Source organism: Mobula birostris, chromosome 6 (assembly GCF_030028105.1).
Source record: "Mobula birostris isolate sMobBir1 chromosome 6, sMobBir1.hap1, whole genome shotgun sequence".
NCBI classification, from domain to species: Eukaryota; Metazoa; Chordata; class Chondrichthyes; order Myliobatiformes; family Myliobatidae; genus Mobula; species Mobula birostris.
Window position 1 is genome coordinate 37,522,699 of NC_092375.1, and position 17,873 is coordinate 37,540,571.

General features: G+C 40.9%; 1 protein-coding gene across 1 annotated transcript in view; it reads right to left on the bottom strand.

Moving 5' to 3' along the window:
- LOC140198946 (SH2 domain-containing protein 1B-like) overlaps positions 1 to 15,606 on the bottom strand; it is a 32,411-nt gene extending 16,805 nt beyond the window's left edge. The window contains exon 1 of the mRNA XM_072260245.1: positions 15,530 to 15,606. The gene's annotated coding sequence lies outside the window, so the exon portion shown is untranslated. The remainder of the gene's footprint in view (positions 1 to 15,529) is intronic.
- Positions 15,607 to 17,873: the final 2,267 nt, after the last annotated feature.

Here is a 17,873-nt window from a genome sequence, read left to right on the forward strand (position 1 = left end):
GTTTTAACCTGTGCATAGATTTAGTAGTGGAGGACAGAAGTTTTCCACAAAGAAGCAAAGTGAGCAATATAGCAAAACCTGTGAGTGATTTTGATATAGAGCATAACCTAAACAATGGAATACAAGTCAAAGGAAGAACTAACTATATCTTTCACCATTGTCACCAGCATTAGTAAAGTTACTTACATATTCTGCTCAATTCTTATCATTGAGAAGGTTCAACCTCTGGAAATAGTGCAGAGAGAATATACAGGGTTTACCTGCTCAGTCAGAAGCTTAAGTTACAAGAAAAAAATTTGATATGCTGAAGCTCAATGAAAAAACATTGAGGAGAGGGTACTTTCCATCCCCATACAGGCAATTTTGGCTGATAACAACCAACAAAGTTACATAAATAATATTGACAACCCGTGGGTGAAATGGACTCTTAAAATATGGAAAACTATTATAAAAGAATATAAACTAGAGAGAGACATTGCAATTCTTAAATGGTGTGCATATGACTCAGATTTTACGCCAAATAAACTGGATGCTAGATTTAAGGACTGGACAGCTAAAGGAATAACAGCTATTTGCAATATAATGAAAGGAGGAACACAGTTCAGTTTTGAAATGCTCAAAGAGAAACACTTATTAGAAAAACAAGACTTTTACAGGTATTTACAGATGCAACAGTATGTTAATAGGACAGTTAAAAATGTAACCAAGGCAAGTACATGTCTGATAGAGCTACTTAGAAAAGCATATAATTCAGTCAACGGTAGTAGAATAATTTCAAGCATTTATAAGGGTTTGTCAAATCTTAAAACACATTCAACTTCATACATTAAAACAAAATGGGAGAAGGAAGGAGGGATAATAATATCTGAGGAAGACTGGACAATAATATGGAGGTATCAATGGAAGTGTACCAGTTCACAGAAATGGAGGGTGTTCGTGTGGAAAAACTTGATAAGATATTTTATTACACCCTCTCAGAAATCCCATTATAATAATAACTGCCCTGCTCACTGGAGAAATTGTGGAAATCAAAATGCAAACCATTATCATAATTTCTGGGAATGCCCCATTATCAAGGACTATTGGAGTGGGATACATAATGTCCTACAAGACAACTTTAAATGTAAAATACCCTTAGAGAGTAAGACCATATATTTTGGGTATATACCTCAAGAATGGTTGAAAAGAGATAAATATTTAATGAATGTACTGCTGGTGGCTGGTAAAAAGACCCTTACCAGGAAATGGTTATCACAGGAGAGCTCAACTTTAAATGTATGGATGGAAATTACAATGGACATTTACAAAATGGAGAAGGTAACAGCATCTGTTAATCATAAGTTGGAACAATTTTATTCATACTGGAAAAAATAGTTTAACTACATAACACCTAATAGGTCTGATTTTATTCTCACAAGTCAATGAATATGTTGTCAAAAAAAGATCACTCCCTACTCTGTACATAGTTTTCTTCTTTCAATTGTTCTTTCTCTCCTCTCCTTTCTATAAGTGTATACTTCAGATAAATATTATGTGCAGATTTATGACAAATATGATTATATGATATATATGTACAGTATCTGAAATACATCTTTTGGAAATGTTGGATGAAATTCAATAAAATATAAATTACAAAAAAAAACAAGGAAAAATTTGGGAAACAAGTTTTTCATCCTGAAAAGGAGGAGCCCAAGGGGTGTGTGTGTGTGGGGAAGGGGGGGATCTTACTAATTTATATAGATAACAAATAATGTGAAAAAGTTAGAAAGTAGTACCACTTTAATTATATTGTCTACTAAGAAGACCAGCTCAAACTAGTAACAGATACTTAAAATACTGATATTAAGAAAATCATCGAAGAATGGACTTTCACAAACAATCCTGAATTACTGAAGAAAAAATTAAGAGCAACAATGGATCTCCAAACATAATGGGGAAGTAGGCTTTCTCACCTGAGAGTATTATATGACCATGTGAGAAAAAGACATAACAATATCTCTAGATTATGATCACACTATCTGGGCGGTGTTTCCCACACTAACACAGATCGCATTTCCCCAGATGTCCAGAATGATTATAAGGAAGTCTCAGAGGGCTGCAAAGTAAAGGTAAATATGCCATACAATGATAGCATTACCTTTGTCAGTGGTTTTGATGAAAATATTGGGGTTTGTCTTCAGAGCACAAAATGCTCCAATTTCAGAGGGGGGTTGGTTAGAGTGATTAAGTAGAATGGAAAAATTGTGACAGTCAACATCACACCAGGATATAGCAAAAAAGAGTAGGGCCGTTGACCTGAAATGTTAATTCTTGTATTTCTCTCTACAAATGAATATTTCCAGTATTTTCTGTGTCCTCAACGTAATCTAATGTTGTCTGATGTGTAGATTGCTGACATTTAATTTTATTTCCAAGTGTCTCGGAGTTCCAGCATCTCTGTCTCTGATGTCATGGAGGTTGCAAGGGAGCCGTGGATCTGTTGTTATTGCATTTCCCATGTAAATGTGGGGTTTGAAATGTCATATTCAATTTGTGGTTGCTGAAATGGGGAAACGAGCACACCTCATGGCTTACTAAGTGGTCTAGCACATTTTGTGAGAGTGCCTAGTCAGAAGAGATTTAGTAATTGAGTGGTTCCTTAAGGCTGTTATAGCCAGGGGTAGAAGTGGGGATGAGGTCCTCCCAATGATGTGCGTCTCAAGTACCCTCCGACAACCAAGTCGAGCTCCTGGCCTTAAGTGTGGCTTAGCTACTAAGCCCAACGGAAGCATTTCTACTGACAGGAGAAAGGGCAAATGCAGGTTACTGGCACCTTAAAATCAGTTGCTCTAGACAAATGGCGCTCATCAGCTGTGGTTAGCAGTTCATCCAGGAGAAGGAAAACTCTAATTTCAAACCTCCGCTGCCTTGTGACTATACCTATTCATGGGGAAACCCAGAGGAAAAATCGGAGCTGGAGTCCCTCAGGCAGTCCAACATTGAGTTCAATGCTGACAGGCACCTCCTGCAAAGCCACTGGTGCCAAATTGTATCAGTCTCTGTCACTCCTTTTGATTCATCAGCCGTGTGGAGAGGGGGAGCCTGCTGTATGGGCAACAGCTTGCTCTCCATATTGAACTGCCCTGGCTTGCGTACCGTCTTGTATATTGGCTTTGACAGCTAGGATACATTGACCCTGACCAGCGGAAGCTAAGAAGTAACTGATTAAGGTAAAGCTTTATACAATAAAGTGCTCAGAAAGAGAATGAAATAATGACTTACAAGATAGGTGGATATGAGAAGTCATTTGCTGGGGATCTAAGAAGTCAGATTGTGTAGGCACATGGCCAAGTGGTTAAGGCATTGGACTAGCTACCTGAAGGTCGTGAGTTCGAGCCCCAGCCGAGGGAACGTGTTGTGTCCTTGAGCAAGGCACTTAATCACACACTGCTCTGTGACAACACTGGTACCAAGCTGTATGGGTCCTAATGCCCTTCCCTTGGACAACATTGGTGTCGTGGAGAGGGGAGACTTGCAGCATGGGCAACGGCTGGTCTTCCATACAACCTTGCCCAGGCCTGCGCCCTGGAGTGTGAAGACTTTCCGGGCGCAGATCCATGGTCTCGCAAGACTAACAGATGCCTTAACTTTACTTTAAGAAGTCAGATGAGAGGCAGGTCTGGTGATTACTTTTATTTCGAGAACAGGCTCTTTTGGCCCATTGAGCCTATGCCTCCCAATTACACCCATATTACAAATTAACATACTCACATATATGTCTTTGGAATGTGGGAGGAAACCTACAGGGTCATGGGAGAACATACCAACTCCTTACAGATACTTGTGGGAATTGAAACCATGTCTCTGGTACTATGAAGCATTGTGCTGACTGCTACGCTGCCACGCCATCCCAAAATTGAGTTCGTTCATGGTTCAAACCTGGAACCTCTCACACACCAAAAGCAAGAATCATACCCCTAGACCAGTGAGCCACTTTGTATATACTGTAGTAGCGTACAATTGTACTCATCGTCCCTGTCCTGGCACAAGTTTATTAAGCTACTTACTTCACCATTCCTGTCCATGACATAATGTTCCTACTAATAATCTTCTTGGTCATCCAGCCATGCTGCGAAAGAATATCTCTTGCTGACTCTTCACTGAAACTCAACAATGTGTAGAGCAACTGATTATTATATACAAGACCAGTTCTTCCTACATCCACAAAGAATCTTCTCTCATTCATTTCTTAATCTCCAATTTCCATTGTTGGATTGCCTCTTTAAAGCCTTTAGATGAAATTCCTTGCTCTAGATCCACGTAGTGCATAGTGCAACATATTTTACGCCAAACTCAGAAAAATGTTGCAATTAATTGGCTGAATTGGAAAGCCACAGACAAAACAAGATACTGAAAGTTCATCCTGGCTTCCGTACTCATACAGTGCTACCACTTGTCTTCCCCAAAGACCCTCCCCTGCCCCCACCCATTGGTGCCCATTCTAAATTAAATTCATACTTATTGTCAGGCTTCTGCTAAAGATTGGTATCAGCACACCTTATTTGGGCTTCATGGGCCAAGGTATTAAGAAACCTTGGAAAAGGCCTACTTTTACCAAAGCTGCCCCCTCCCATCAGTACTCCTTCATTTGGAGATGGTTCAGAGACACAGTTTAACCTGGAAAAGTGTGAAGTGATTTATTTTGGAAGGTCGAAATTGAAGGCAGAATCCAGATTAATGGCAGGATTCATAGCAGTGTGAAGGGACAAAGGGATCTTGGGCGCAATATGGTTGCTAAGACGGCATATGGTGTATTGGACTTCGTTAGTTGAGAGATTGAGTTCAGGAGCTGCGAGATAATGCTTTATAACCCGAGTACACCACACTTAGAATATTGTGTTCAGTTCTGGTCGCCTCATCATAGGAAGGATGGGGAAGCTTCAGGAAGGTGCTGCCTGGACTGGAGAGCACATCTTATGAAGATCGGTTGAGTGAGCTAGGGCTTTTCTCTTTGGAGAGAAAGAGGATGAGAGGTGACTAGATAGAGGTGTACAAGATGATAAAAGGCATAGATAGCGTGGATAGCCAGAGACTTTTCCAAGGGCAGAAATGGCTTATACAAGGACATGTAATTTTAAGGAGATTGGAAGAAAGTATTTGGTGAGGATATCAGAGATAAACTCTTCACACAGAGAGGGTTGGGTGTGTGGAACGCCTGCCAGGACTGGTGGTAACTTAGGAGCATTTAAGAAACTTGGGCACATGGATGAGAGAAAAATGGAAGGTTACGCAGGAAGGAAAGGATCTTCAAGTAGTTTAAATCTCGCTCTCTTTTCAAATATATTCATTCAGTCCCTGTCTTAAGTTTTTGATCATCAGTCCTAATACATCCTTATCCAAGACATTGTCATATTTTCTTTGATAAAGCTCATGTGAAATTCTTTGAACATTTCAGCGCATTGACTGCAATTTGCCACGGTTAATACCTTTCTACTATTTTGCAATATAATCTCGTGTATTGTGCAAGATTCAGTATTTATTGTTGTTAAGAAAGATAAATTACACTGCACTTTGCAGAAGAGCAAGATTATTTCACCAATGGAACAAAACAGGCTTCGTGAGAACTCTTACAGGCTTCGTGAGAACTCTACTTCTTAATTTGTGGCCAGAATAAATGGCTAATGCTCACACCACAAAGTACAACTGCTGAAGCACAGAACTTGGTATTTTGTATTGTAACTCCAAAAATAGCATCAACTTGATAAAATAAATTTAACATGGGTCATCTCTACTTTGAAATCAGAATGTCAGTATTCCACAAAAGAAACATATATTCTCTGCTTCTGTAGTTCTTCTTGATTCCTCTATTTTCATACACAAAATCCTAGTAACTAAAACTGGAGATATTACCCTTTTAAATCTAGAAAACAATAACAGGCATAAAATTTGTGTGGCTCAATTCCTTAATGACTACATTTCCAAGAATATGGTGCATTTGGTTTGACACTTCCTTGCTAGCATATATCTTGATTTCTGTTCTGTTTTTATTCAGTGTCCAGAAGTATGGCTGAGGATTGGAACTTCATTTGAAATTTAGGAGGAATCAGTAGGTCAGAGCCTGGGATCTGGGAGGTCAAAGGGTTGAGGTTGTGGCACATGCAGCACAGAGCATATACTGGGGTGTTGGGGCAAAACTAAAAATACATAGGATATAAAGGGCAGTAGCGACAAAATTAATAAGCAGAAGACACAATTCTGGTGAAATGTTGTTTTCAGATTGAATGAAGAAATGTATCCATTAGTTACTATGCCAACCCATCTCACCACTAACCCCCCCCCCCCCCACCCGCCTCATCATTATCCTCCAACACACCCAGATTTGGAAGTATTTTCTTACTGGTGAATCAGAAATCTTTTAACTCTTGGTGGTCTTTACATTGCCTGCTGCTCTTGTTCTACTTGATGGTAGTGGTTTTGATGAATAACTGCAGTGCATTTTGTAGATGTTTTTGTTCCTTTCCATGCCTTGTGGCACATCAGGTGGAAACCTTGCCACTTCTTTCGCATTTTTGTTTGTTTTTACTAGTTCAATGCTCAACCCAGCATGGATGGAGATGGTGCAAGGATCCAGCCGGATTTGAACCCAAGACCACTCGTCTTGATGCCTGGTATGGATGCCACCACAACACTGGACAGCTAGATGGTGCATGAGGAAGTGAACATTTGCAATAGTGGGTTGAGTGCCAGCCCAGTGAGCTAATTTACCCTGGATGGTGTTTGAGATGCTTCAGTGTTGTCAGTGTTACACTAACCAAGACACAGATTCCATTACATGACTGACTTGTAACCTTTAGAATGTGAGAGCCAGAAGGTGAATCATTCATCACAGGACACCCATTCGCTGCCTTGCTCTTGTGGCCAGAGTACTTATGTGGTGGATCCAGTTGATTCCATCAATGATGAACTCTTGAGTCTATTCAGTAATGATAAGCAAGCTGAATGTCATGGGTAAGTGATCGGACTTCCTCTTGTTGATGATGGTCAAGGCCCTATTTTTGTGTAGGTTGAATATTATCTGTCACTTATCAGCCTTTTCCTTAAAGCTATCTAGGTCTTGCTAAAGACAAATCCATCTTAGTATCTGACCATACAAAGGATGGAATGTCACAGATTTGGTCTTCTATTCATTCAATGGATGTGTGCAGGCTGACCCAGCGTTTAGTTATCCATTCCTAATTGTGTTTGAGAAGGAGATGGTGAACTGCCTCCTTGAACCACTGCAGTTTTTGAGGTGTGGACGTATCCGCAATGCTATTAGGGAGGGAGTGCTAAGATTCTGACCCGGTGATGTATTTCCAAATCAGAATGGTGATGAACTGCCTTTTAATCACTGGGGGGGGGGGGGGGGAGGGGGAAATCGCTTGGTGCTGGAGAACGAAAGACCTGCTGCTATGCCCAAAGAATGCTACCCAGATTTTCTGAGTTTTGGATATGGACTTGGACCATAGACTTTTTTTTTCAGTCTCACAGTATTTTATATTCTGTGTTTTTTGCCCAATCTTTCTAGGTAGTTTTGTGTGCAAGGAAGGGTGATTTGGAGGTCGATGATTTGTTCACTATTTTTTGCTGGGAGGAGGGATTTGGGGGTTGATGATCAAGCTGCCATTCTTTAGTCTCTTGGTTTTGTGGCTATCTGGAGAAGAAGAGTTACAGAGTTCTACACTTTGATAATAAATGAACCTTTGAACCTTTATATGGCTGGAGGGCTACTTCTAGGCGGTGGTGTTCCTATGTCTTGTTGGCCTTGTCCATCAAGCCGGTAGAGGTCATATGATGAAAGTTGCTGTCTAAGAAGTCTTGGTGGGTACTGTAGTGTGTCCTGTCGATAACACAAACTGCTGATCATGTGCTTTGGTGGTAGAGCGTGTGAATGGATTTTATCTTAATTTATTGAAATATAGCACGGAACAGACCCTTCCGGCCATTTGAGTTACGCCGCCCAGCAGCTCCCCAATTTAATCCTAGCCTAATCGCTAGACACTTGACAATGACTGATTAACCTACCAATTAGCACATCATTGTACTGTGGGAGGACACCAGAGCATCCGGAGAAAACCCACACTATGGATGGGGTGCTGATCAAGTGTGCTGCTAAACCCAGCGTGGTGTTGTGCTTCGTGAGTCCACTTATCCAGGCCGTGGACAATAGTCCATCACACTCCTGACTTGAGCCCTGTGAATGAGCTTTGAACATTGGTCAGGCTGTCAAGCTGAGAAGGATCCGTTCATATCATTCTTTACTTTCTCTATACATGTGACAATAAACTGGACTTCGATTTTGACTTTCTGCAAATCCAAATATGTTACATCCAATAATACCCCCTTATATATTCCAGTCACATTCCCAAAGAGCTCCAGAAAATTAAACAAACATGACTTTACCTTTCATAAATCCATATTATTCTCCTAAATAATATTTTAAAGTGTTCTACTGCTGCACCCTTCAGAAACGCTCTCTTTAAAGTAATCTCTTCGAACTTCTGGCATGTATATTATAAAATCCTTGGGATTTATCCACTTCCACATTCTGCATTATTTTGTACTATTTATTATGTAACACTTCAGATCCCCTTTCACACTAGCACCTGGATTCTCTAATATATGCAAAAGATTTTGTGTCTTCTCTGTATTCAAATGCAAACTAATTGCTTGCTTAGTTGCACAGTATCTTCATTCCCCATTATAAATTGTACCATCTCTATTCATGCAATGCCCACATTTTCCCTTACTAATCTTTTTCCTTTCTCTTCACATGCCTCTATAAGTTACTGATTTTATGTTTGCGTGATCTATATTTATATTTTCTCTTGCTTTTCTCTATCAATTTCTTTTGCTAAGTTCCAAAATGCTCCCAATCCACAGGCCAACCATTATTTCTGTCAATTTTATATGGTTCATCCTGTGGTTTAATCTTATCCTTAATTTCTTAGGTCAGCCACAGATTAACCACTTTGTTTTTTGGCATTCTTTCTTTTACTATTTAGCATTTCCTATCCACCAATCTGCCTTTCAATGTTTTCTCACAATCAATGATACCAACTCTCCATTTAGACTTAAGAGTTTATCTTTGTACTGAATCACTTTCAAATTCAATGTAAATGAAAATCGAAAAAGAATTGCAGGTGCTGGAAATCTCAAATAAAAAACCAGAAAATGGTGGAACTATTCAGTGCATCTGGCTTGCATCTATACAGTAAACAGAATGACTTCTTTCATTTTCCACGGATTCAGTCTGACTTGCTCAATACTTCAACATTTTCTGTTTATATCTATCATATTAAGATCATTCTTCTGAACTCTCCTTGAGAACGAGCTTATCATTCAAACCATTTCTCAATGCAAAAAAAAACTTTAAAATGTTGGATACTTCTACATATTGAACTAGAAGAGCATCTCATAAGTTCCATGCATTCAACTTCTACTTTACCTTAAAGGAAATTTGAATCATCCTGTTTCCACGTAGATTAAAGTCTCTACCTCACTTCCTGTATATGCACCTCTACATTTCTGCTCTATGCCACACTCAATATTACAACTAGCTGGTAGTCTGCAACTAATTCTTGCCAATATTTTCTATCCTTTGCTATAGATATAACAGAGGTGCGTTCACTACTGAAGGCCCGTGACACAGCCTACAGATCGGGGGACAGGTGTGCTCTTCGCTCAGCTAGGTCTGCGCTTTCACTAGGGATCAGGAAAGCGAAAAGGGCCTACACGGGCAAAATACATGGACACTTCTGTGACACAGGTGACACCAGACGGATGTGGTGGGGAATTAAAGCTCTGACAGACTACAAGATCAGGCAGAAAACTGATGACAGCGACACCTCTCTACCAGGCAGGCTTAACAATTTCTTTGCACGCTTCGAAGCATCAAACACTACAGCAAGGGGGAGAGCCAGTCCCTTTTTACCATCTGACCAGCTGGCTCCAATCATTGATTCAGAGCAAACATGGAGGACCCTTGCCAGGGTCAACCCACGAAAAGCAGGAGGTCCCGACAACATCCCTGGACATGTGCTCAAGGAATGTGCTGATGTATTAGCAGATGTCCTGACAGACATTTTCAACATCTCCCTTAGTCAAGCCATTTTCCCCAGATGCTTCAAAACCTCCACAATCATCCCTGTAGCAAAGAAATCAGTTGTAGCCTGTCTGAATGATTACCGTCCCGTTGCCCTGACCCCCATAGTGATGAAATGTTTTGAACGGCTTGTCAAGCCTCATATCACAGCCAGCCTCCCCTCCTCGCTGGATCCTCTACAGTTTGCTTATCGTCCAAATCGCTCCACGGAGGACGTAATATCCACCACACTGCACACAGTTCTCTCTCACTGGGACAACAAAGACACTTATACTAGAATCCTGTACATTGATTTCAGTTCAGTGTTCAATACCATCATCCCGCAGAGACTAGTGGAGAAACTGTCGCGGCTTGGCCTTAACACTGCCATGTGTCACTGGATTCTGGATTTCTTGACGGGGAGACCACAGTCAGTCCGTGTTGGCAGGAACATCTCTGACTCCATCACACTGAGCACTGGATCCCCACAAGGCTGTGTGCTTAGCCCATTGCTGTTTACACTGCTAACACATGACTGTGCAGCCAGATTCAAGGAGAACCTGATCATTAAATTTGCTGATGATACCACAGTGGTGGGGCTCATCAACAAAAATGATGAAACAATGTACAGGGAGGAGGTCAAACACCTAGAGAGCTGGTGCAATGATAACAACTTGATGCTTAATGTCACCAAAACCAAGGAGATTATCGTCGATTTCAGAATGTCTCAGCCTGAGCACACACCCCTCAGCATCAGCGGCTCCACAGTGGAGAGAGTGGAAAACATCAAGTTCCTTGGGGTGTAGATCTCGGACAATCTCACCTGGTCCAGAAACACCACTGGGATTGTGAAACGGGCCCAGCAGAGATTGTACTTTCTGAGAAAGCTTAAACAAGCATCACTCCCCACTAACACCTTAACTACATTCTACAGAGGCGTGGTTGAGAGTGTGCTGACCTTCTGCATCACAACCTGGTACTCCAGCTGCAGTGCTATCGACAAAAAAGCCTTGCAGAGGGTGGTTAGGGGAGCAGAGAAGGTTATTGGGGTCTCCCTACCTTCTGTCCAAGACCTCTTTCAGAGTCGATGCCTCCAGAAGACACGGTACATCATTAAAGACCCCTTACACCCTCTCCATGAACTGTTTGTTCTTCTGCCATCAGGCAAACGTTACGGGAGCATCAAAACTAAAACTACAAAGCTACTAAACAGCTTCCTCCCACAGGCGGTCAGACTGCTAAATAGCAGCTCTACCTGACTCTGCTTTGGACACTTTTAACTTGCACTGGACACTTATAACTTGATTTTAACTGACATGTGGCTGTTGTGTTTTACTATTTATTGTTTTGTTTATTATTTAGTGTTGCGTTTGTTATGTTATGATTGCACTGCTCCTGGGAAATGCTGTCTCATTCTGCCCTGCAGAACTGATGCACGGTTAGAATGACAATAAAGTTTTTTGAATCTTGAATCTTTTAGGTTCAACACAAATTGATCCTCATTCTACAGTACTGTGCAAAAGTCTTAGGCACATATATATAGCTAGGGTGCCTAAGACCCTTTGCACAGTACTGTAGTCATTCTATGCATTGCTTTGTACTGTTGCCGCAAAAAAAAAGGAATTTCATGACTTATGTGAGTGATGATATAGGTCTCTGTTGTTGACTGAGAGTAGTAAGGGGGCATCGTGGTTGGGAAAAGAAGAAAGGAGAGGGAAGGGAGAGAGGAGGAAGGGGAAGTACCAGAGAGACATTCTGTAATGATCAACAAATCAATTGTTTGGAATCAAATGACCTTGCCTGGTGCCTCAGGGCTGGGTGTATCCACACCAACACCCCCACCCCTGGCACTCCTTCACTGCCACCTATCCCACATTCCTCCTGCAGCACCCCAAACTCGCCATACCCAACATCCCTTGGTCCTGCAGATTTACAAACACGCTCTCTGCTCCATGTTGACAAATACAGTACTGTGCACAAGTTTTAGGCACCTCGCTATATACGTGTGCCTAAGACCTTTACACAGTGCTGTATCTGTTTCTGCATCAAATATATTTATTTGTTCCACATCCAGAGTACTGCACATCTCATCTGTTGTGCCATGATCTCTTCTCATTACTGCAACAATCTCCTTTATTAATGCTGCTACATCATCCCCTGTTCTTTGTTGCCTCTCCTTCCTAGATATCAATTCCCTGAAATACTTACAGTAGCTCCTAGCTTTGGCCACATTTCTATGATGGCAAACACATCATGTTAAATTATTTCCATTTGAGCTAATAGTTTACTTACCTTGCTGCAAATGCTGTGAACATTCAGAAACTATTGATGGAAATTTAAGAGAGAAAGGGCATCATGAGAATAAGACAAAAGACATCAGGACTGATAAGATTGGTCTACTTGGAGCTAACATGGGTCTGACCTTCCAAACAGCTTCTCTCTACCTTGTGGTATGTTCAAAACCCATTGCAAGGACATTGGCCCCGAATCTGCTGAAGCACAGCCTATCTGTTTTGTACAGATCCCACCTATGCTAGAAATCTAAGGCTCTCCCTCCTACACCTTCTCTCCAGCCACATATTTTTTTTAGATTATGAGGACACTCAGTCCTCGTTTATTGTCATTTAGAAAATGATACCATGTTCCTCCAGAAAGATATCACAGAAACACAGGACAAACCAAGACTAAAACTGACAAAACCACATAATTATAACATATAGTTACAACAGTGCAAAGCAATACCATAATTTGATAAAGAGCAGACCATGGGCACGGTAAAAAAAGTCTCAAGTCCATCATTAATCTGTTCTAGTATTTTTAAAAATTTAATCACATATTGCACTGGGAGTAATCCTCAGATTGCTACCTTTGAGGTCCTGTTTTTTCATCTCTTTCCTTGCTTGGCCTGCAAGACCTAATTCCTTTCTCTACCTACAGTGGCATGCAAAAGTTTGGGCACCCCGGTCAAAATTTCTGTTACTGTGAATAGCTAAGCAAGTAAAAGCTGAACTGATTTCCAAAAGGCATAAAGTTACAGATGACACATTTCTTTAATATTTTAAGCAAGAAAACTTCCTGATTTCCATCTTTTACAATTTCAAAATAACAAAAAAGGAAAAGGGCCCGAAGCAAAAGTTTGGGCATTCTGCATGGTCAGTACTTAGTAACACCCCCTTTGGTAAGTATCACAGCTTGTAAATGTTTCTTGTAGCCAGCTAAGGGTCTTTCAATTCTTGTTTGGGGGATTTTCGCCCATTCTTCCTTGCAAAAGGCTTCGAGTTCTGTGAGATTCTTGGGCCCTCTTGCATGCACTGCTCTTTTGAGGTCTATCCACAGATTCTCGATGATGTTTAGTTCAGGGAACTGTGAGGGTCATGGCAAAACCTTCAGCTTGCGCCTCTTGAGGTAATCCATTGTGGATTTTGAGGTGTGTTTAGGATCATTATCCTGTTGTAGAAGCCGTCCTCTTTTCATCTTCAGCTTTTTTTTTTACAGACAGTGTGATGTTTGCTGCCAGAATTTGCTGGTATTTAATTGAATTCATTCTTCCCTCTACCAGTAAATGTTCCCCGTGCCACTGGCTGCAACACAAGCCCAAAGCATGATCGATCCACCCCCGTGCTTAACAGTTGGAGGGGGGTTCTTTACATGAAATTCTGTACCCTTTTTTCTCCAAACATACTTTTGCTCAATGTGGCCAAAAGGTTTTATTTTAACTTAATCAGTCCACAGGACTTGTTTGCAAAATGCATCAGGCTTATTTAGATGTTCCTTTGAAGTTTTTGAATAGAACTTTTTGAATAGAATCGATCATGCTTTGGACTTGTGTTGCAGCCAGTGGCACGGGGAACATTTACTGGTAGAGGGAAGAATGAATTCAATTAAATACCAGCAAATTCTGGCAGCAAACATCACACCGTCTGTAAAAAAGCTGAAGATGAAAAGAGGATGGCTTCTACAACAGGATAATGAACCTAAACACACCTCAAAATCCAAAATGGACTACCTCAAGAGGCGCAAGCTGAAGGTTTTGCCATGGCCCTCACAGTTCCCTGAACTAAACATCATCGAGAATCTGTGGATAGACCTCAAAAGAGCAGCGCATGCAAGACGGTCCAAGAATCTCACAGAACTCAAAGCCTTTTGCAAGGAAGAATGGGCGAAAATCCCCCAAACAAGAATTGAAAGACTCTTAGCTGGCTACAAAAAGCGTTTACAAGCTGTGATACTTGCCAAAGGGGGTGTTACTAAGTACTGACCATGCAGGAAGTCCAAACTTTTGCTTTGGGCCCTTTTCCCTTTTTGTTATTTTGAAACTGTAAAAGATGGAAATCAGGAAGTTTTCTTGCTTAAAATATTAAAGAAATGTGTCATCTTTAACTTTATGCCTTTTGGAAATCAGGTCATCTTTTACTCGCTTAGCTATTCACAGTAACAGAAATTTTGACCAGGGGTGCCCAAAATTTTGCATGCCACTGTATGTCATTTGTACATATTATGAAGCAATGTCTCTTGGCCTGTTTATCCTTCCCTTTCAGGATACTCAGTAGCCACTCAGTATCAGAAAGCCTATGTACTCTCTTGTTAATGGCTGAGCTGTTCTGCTAACTGTTGGGTCACATAACACCATTGCCCTTTCCCTCGTCTTTCTCCCCTTCTGTACAGCTTGAACCACTCACAAAGCCTTGCCCCTGACTGCTCCACCAAACAATAATCACCACCAGCAAGATACAACAAGGAAACCCATAGAGAGTGAGACTGATTTAGAGTACTTCTGCTCTGCCGGTCTGCTCTCCTAACCTATCTGGCAGATACCCTGCTCTCTGTGCCCGCTCAGGCTTAGGGTACAGTGTGACCAACCTCTCTAAACATGCTGTCCAACATGCCTTTGGCCTCATGGATGCACCACTGTGGCTCCAGTTGCTGATGGACAATTGATAGGGGACAGCAAAGTGATCAGAAGCCATCCCAGCTACAATACTGAACATTTGCACTCCAGGACTAGCTTTATTTCATTACGGCTGGCATCTCTCCAGCAGCGTGGAATCCTGCCTCATTATACCTTGCCCATAAAAAGGCAAAACAAATCCAATGCAGCCAATTAATACCCCGCCAGGACACACTCAACCGTTAGCAAAATGGGGCAAGCTATTATCAATATCACTATCAACGGTGTTTACAGCTAATCTGCACGCTAACACTTGGCTTGGTTTGTCAAAGACCATTTGGCTCCAGACCTCCTGTTCACATCGTACATGTTAATTTTACAAATCTTGCCAGATTTCCTTTACATTCCTGAATTTCCCCCCAAAAAAATCAGTTAGCTATTTATTATCTTTAAGTAAACAACACAGACTCTACAGCTCACCTTTTACATTCTGTGGCTTTTCTTATCCTAATCATATCCATTTAAAGAGCAAACCTTACCTTGTCTTTTGTTAGAACTAATTTTGCTTGTTGATAAATTCTGCTACAAATCAGAAGAATAGTCATTAGTAAGTTCATAAGAAAAAATAAAATGTCTTTAAGGAAACCATGGACATGAGGTAATTGGTTGCAGAGGAAGTGGAGTTGTTACTGACGTAAATAGATTGGATAGACCAAATAGATTGAATCACCAGAACACACCCACAAAGTCACTTCAAATGCTTGATGGAGTCATGGTCTTTAATTTGTTTGAAACTTACTACTATGCTGAAGCTGTAAAACTCAATGTTGTTTTAAAAGTTGACAGAGTTGAAAGGATACATGTAGGCCAGGAACTGAAATAGCAGTCTATCCATTTTAATAAATGATGTGGCTGCAATTTCTTCTCTAAATGTCAATGGTAGTTATTGAATTGGACGATTGTCAGTTTACAGCTCAGTCCAGAGAGATGACCACAAAACCTGTTTTATATTTCAGTATTGCACCATCAGATGCAGAGACATTTGAATGAGAGGTCCATTTTTTTTAATCACTGAAACAGATCATTTCAAAACAGTATTTCAGTTCAAATCAGTTGCTGAATTTTCAACTTAACAGGAATGAAATTATTTTCTAAGCACTTTGTAACATCCTGGGGTCATAAAGGGAGCTGTAAAAGAACAACTTGTTTGCAAGATAAAAAAAAAAATGAAAGCATGTTTCTCCATCATAGACACACTTCTTTTGCTCATGGATTCATGGGTCAAAATACTAATGCTATTGAACATTTTCTATGTTGATGGTGAGCTGAAAACAAATGTGTGAACCAGATTATCTTAGTGCCTCTCTGATATCCAAGTGCCTCGTAAGAGTAGTGTGTACACTATTGATCTCCTGACTGAAGGAAGGTTTTTCGGACTAAAACCTGGAATGGTTGTCTTATGAGAAGATGCTCGACCCATGACCTTATATCCACTGGAGTACAAAAAAAGAAGTGACTTGACTGAAAATTGTAAGATTTGCGGAAGAATCTAGAACAAGGGAATGTGGGTTGGAGTGGGGCAGGGAATGAGGAAGGAGTATGGTCACCAGTCGAGCAATTTTTCTTTCTCTGTGGCGGGGATAAAGAACCAGCAGAGATGGAAAACACTTTGGAGTCTCGTATTGCTATAAACTACTAATATTTATTAGTAACTACGCAATACAGTAATATAAATGTAGATATATCAAACAGGTTAGCAATGATTATATATAAAAGTAAGTGTGGAATAGATATGTATGAAAACCAAGCTTCTTAAGTCTAGGGGTAAAAAGATACAGTCTTACAATGTTGAGTAAAGTTCAGTTCAGTTCGTGGTACTTAGTTGAGTAGTGAGGGAGAGGGAGAGGGAGAGGGAGAGGGAGAGGGAGAGGGAGAGGGATCAAGTCTTCAGGTGAGCTGATGCCGTCGATCTTCTCGTCGTCCTCCGAAATCATTTACAAGTCACCGACTGTGACTTTAACCAGGGGACCGGTCTTCTGTGGTGGAGCTATCACCCCGGCAAGGATGGACACATAGACAACTCCCCACCAGTCAACCCCTTCTTCACCGATGGAATAGCAATTTGGAATCGATCCGCCTGATCGATCCTCTGAAACCCACTTTCTCTGCGGGCACAACAATGTTCATTCAGTGTCCAAACATGTGTCCCCGAGGTCTGTATCATCCGACCTCCCATTTATTTCACCAGGCTGAGCACCACCTGTCATTCAAAGAGTCCCTCCCTCCTTTGTCTGTAAAGGAGTACAAGCAGGTAACAAGTCCTTGGAAGTAACATCAATAACCAGCTGAAAATCATAACATCGAGTGTCCACCGCCTTCAGTCACCATAGCAGCCTTCGAGCTGCTCGGTGCTGTCTCCAACTCCAAACTCAGTAAAAATCCAAAGTTACTTCCAATGCCTTAAAGTGACAGTCCAACTGTTGATCTTTGTCTCTCTCTCTCTCTTTTCAAAAGCAACATATTGGTGGTAAATAACTGTCTCTCTCTCCTTTCCAAACAAACCATCAATGACAAATGTCCCTCACCAAACAGTTAATAGGGGCAGTCCTGGATCCCCTCACACTCCCCTTCCTCAAGGAAAAAAAATTGTCGGAGACGATTTTATTAAAAAAATGTCCATCACCGGGTTTTAAACAATACAGAGAAAAAAAACATCAGATGACAAAGCAAAAATGGTTACAGTTTTCAACTTAGCATCTGGATAACTAATCAGCTATAACATTGTCAGTACCTTTTACATGTTTGATTCTTAAGTCACCTTCCTGCAATATCAGACTCCAATTTAACAACCTTCGATTCTTATCCTTCATCTTAGTTAGAAAC